Raw genomic sequence first — 4,041 nt, forward strand, 5'->3', positions numbered from 1 at the left:
GGTGGAATAACCCCGATTTGCAGGCGTTTTGGCTCCATGCTCTCCACCAGTTTTTCACATTGCTGTTCGGTAACTTTATACCACCCTTTTTTGCAAAAAAGCAAACAGCTCAGCTTTGCCTGATGGTTTGTGACCATCCATCTTCCTCTTGATGACATTCCAGAGGTTTTCAATAGGGTTCAAATCTGGAGATTGGGCAGTGGTCTCTTATTTTTTTTAATATATATTTATCAATCTGTCTCTCTCATTTAGGTGGCTTTCCCACCAGGGCCACCGCAGTAGGCTCTGCATAATTCACAGCACAGGTTCACAGATCTGCGGGAAAGTGTGATGTGTTGTGTGATGGCACTAACCATGAATGGGACTCTAAGCTGCCAAACTATGCTAATATGAGCATGACTACAGTTTCCTTTCCAATTTACTTTTTATCTGGATTGATTTCTAAAGCAACCTTGGGTGCAAGAAAAGCACTGAAAGCCTATTGTCATTAACATGTTAATGTTTGCCATACCTTTTTTTCAGCATTCAAAAACAAACTACAGGGCATAGTTATTTTTAAGGGTTATATTTACTACATAAATTTAGGTACGTACATTTCTTTGCTTTTCTGACAGTTTGTGGATTTTTTAATATCGCCTTACCATCGCCTTGAATTCTCAGCATTCAGGTGTTCCCCACAGGATTATATATAAACTATTTTCAGAATTCGGTTATAGTTTGTTTGATTTGAGCAGTGAAGGGAATAGTTTCTTGGGAGTTAATTTAGCTGCTCTATGATAAAGTCTCCTGATGTTCTATGTAAGAAGAAAAAAGAAAAGGAAGACATTTTTTTTTAAATGAAACAAATCACTCTGCTGATAAGGTTCAACTTAAGGCTTTTGGTGTTTTAATACATAGCAGCTAGAGATACAGCAAACAAACTGTTTGAACAGCTTTATAACTGAGTTCATAGGCTACTCCTTTTGAATTATATCTAGAAGACTGTGAGTTTTATGTGTGTTTTTACTTTTCGTAATACCAGGCAGTAAACAGAGCCTGCTGTGTCTCCACAGAAGACAGGTTTAGGGACAATGGCAGATTCTTGACTTCTACTGATCTCTTAGAAATAATAATGTAAGTGTGGATCTACTTTCAGCTGTATTCAGAATTCAAAATAAATGTCACTAGCTTTTGCAGGGAAAGTTCTCTATTTTCAGAGTCAGCTTTGGATGGCCATTTAGATTATTAATATTACCCACTTTCAGTTCATGGCTCTAAGGTTGACAGATTTTTCTTTTGTAGAGCTCTTGAGATAGGAGTTTTTCAGCTCTGTGTAGACCACTGTTTTTAAAGACAAGCATTATTCTTTATGGCAGAAACAATCAGGGAATAGAAATGCAGACAAAATACACTGCATATTTTCATCGTTGCCATTTTATGTGCCATTAGTTGTAATTTTCTGTAGCATAAAATCATCAATTTCTTTATTAAGATCTAAATATGGCCCTTATATTAAGAATATGTGAAGGATACTCAGAGTATACTAAATTTAAAAAACAAAAATATATTAAAAGACCACAGGGTCAGATCTGTACCCCTACTAGTGTCAGTGCAAAACTTATAACTGCCCATAGAACTCATTTAAGACCATTTATGGTCAATGTATAAAACACTCATTTTTTATAACATCCAGTGTGCCAAAATGTTGCAACAGGCAATTTTCTATTTATGCAAATTTAAAATTAGACACCATCTGCCAGCCTCACATTTAGACCCTGTGAGCTAGCAGCTTCAGTGTTGCATCTTTTTAGCACAATGATGGTCACATTACTAGCTGCATGACTGACCATAACTGCAAGATCTATTCCATTCCGAGCACAGCGGCACAGAATATGTGCTCATATGTGGTATATTGTAATCTAGCATCCCTGAGTGTCAGTGCATGTATTGAAATATATTACATATTACACTGAAACATATATTGAGAAAATGTAGCTGAAAAAATTGTTTTAAATTGTTTCACATATCCATAGAATATGATGCCATCAGATGCACCTCATACAGTAGGTAGTTTAGATAGCAACTTTACATTTTTACAGAATTTACTATATATCTTGTGAAAACTGGCCTAAGAAAACCCAATGTCTCTCCAGCTAGCATGTGGGAAACAACCAAATATGCCAAGTTACATTAATGGCAAAAATAACATTGACTATTAAATTATCTGCAATGTACTTGCACCAATGTTGATATGGCAATAGATGAAGTTGTAATTCTTGAGTGCTAATAAAGTATAATAATGGAAATTATAAAGGAAATGAAGCCAACCGAACAAAACTTACTGAGTTAGTCAGTAATTAATTCAGAGAGGACGGTGATTAGTTGACTCAAATTAGCCCTTTATAATTATTCTTCATTTGCAACAATAACAGCATAAACAGGCCTTGAAAGCAAAGTAATTGATGTTCCATTCTATGATAATTTTATATGTACTACTAAATAAGCAGAGAGCTGATGACTAGCAGCAAATTGAAAAATAAGTGACCTAAAATCACTGATCCAATTATGCTGAAAAACACCAGCAGTATTTATACTTCTGTGTGTATTTCTTATTTTCAGTTGCGGAAAACTATTTAATCTTGTTGGAACTGACACAAATATTTAAGAAGGCATTCAAGTCAAGAAGTATCCAAGTAATGCAAGCTTTCATGTAATTTATTCATGAACCTATTAATTCATTTACCGCTCATGTAACCACTTGTCAATTTTAATATGTAAACAGCAACAACCTGATAATGTAGCAGTGCTCTACTCTGTGAACAAAAAGCACAAACAAATAATTTGTATTCTATGACTACTTAATCAGCAACACCAGACAGACAGACGGACAGACAGACAGCCACCTCTCAATAAATGAACAGATAATTGCATGAATAGCTAGTTAAATTATTTTCTATATCACATAAAGCATTTGATTTTACTTTGATTCTTGGTCTAAATATCCAGAACACATGCCGTTTATACAGCAATCCAGCTCTATCCACTGGCTCAGTTTGAGCTTCAGTTCAATAGCTCGCATCTATTAAAAAAACTGCTACATGCAAACCAAAATGCTTGGCATGTTTGATTCGCTTCCTGCAGTTGAGACGTTTCAGGGTTGAATGACTTTCACTGCGATGAAGCCATGCCAAGAGTGTAGACGCACCAGGATTTGATTCCAACTGACTAAATGCTGCACCATTAATTGCCTATTATATTTAGCCCTCAAGAGCTGTTGTCCAACCCAAATTTACCTTCTTGTTGAGAGAAACACATATATTATAGTCTAACATCTGTCATAAATGTAAAAGTATATTTCCGAACATTAAACTGTGAGTGTTTATAAAGAAGATTGTCATCTTAGACACCTGAAAGTTTGTCCTATAAATTCAAAATGAATTTATAGCATGTTGTGAACCTTAAAAGAGCTTGTTATAATCTAAAGAATAAACCAAAAATCTACCATGTTTACAGATGATAGCTTGGATATCAGTTCTATAGGGCAAGTTTCAGTTTCAGATTAAAAGGAAACCACAAAAGACTCCATAAGTTTAGATCTTACTAAAAAATTTTATCCTGGTCATGACCCTTGTATTGTATGAATTTCTCCCTCTTTCTAGTAAAGATGAATGCCTTTTTCTGTATTGCCATGAAAAAAAAGTCTTTTAGTGTTATATATTATTATGTCAGTTGGGAGTTCATGGCAATCGATCTCTACCCCAAGAGAGCAGAAGCTAACTTCAGCTACTTAGGTTGTGTGAGCCATAATGAATACAGACACATTGTGAACTCTTATGACTAATGAGTTAACATGTTCTTGTGCACCACTACCTACTGTAACTGCAATCTCCCTATGGTATGTACAAAAGATCAATCAAATCAATGGACATGTTGTAACACCAGGAAAGTCAAGCAGTGAATAGCCTCAGGATGGAAATGTGAGAGCACCACCCACTCATTCATGGGAATCTAATTTAAGATCATACCAACCTTTGATAAGTAACTTTTAAATAAGTACAAATA

This window comes from Hemibagrus wyckioides, linkage group LG13 (assembly GCF_019097595.1).
Source record: "Hemibagrus wyckioides isolate EC202008001 linkage group LG13, SWU_Hwy_1.0, whole genome shotgun sequence".
Lineage (NCBI taxonomy): Eukaryota > Metazoa > Chordata > Actinopteri > Siluriformes > Bagridae > Hemibagrus > Hemibagrus wyckioides.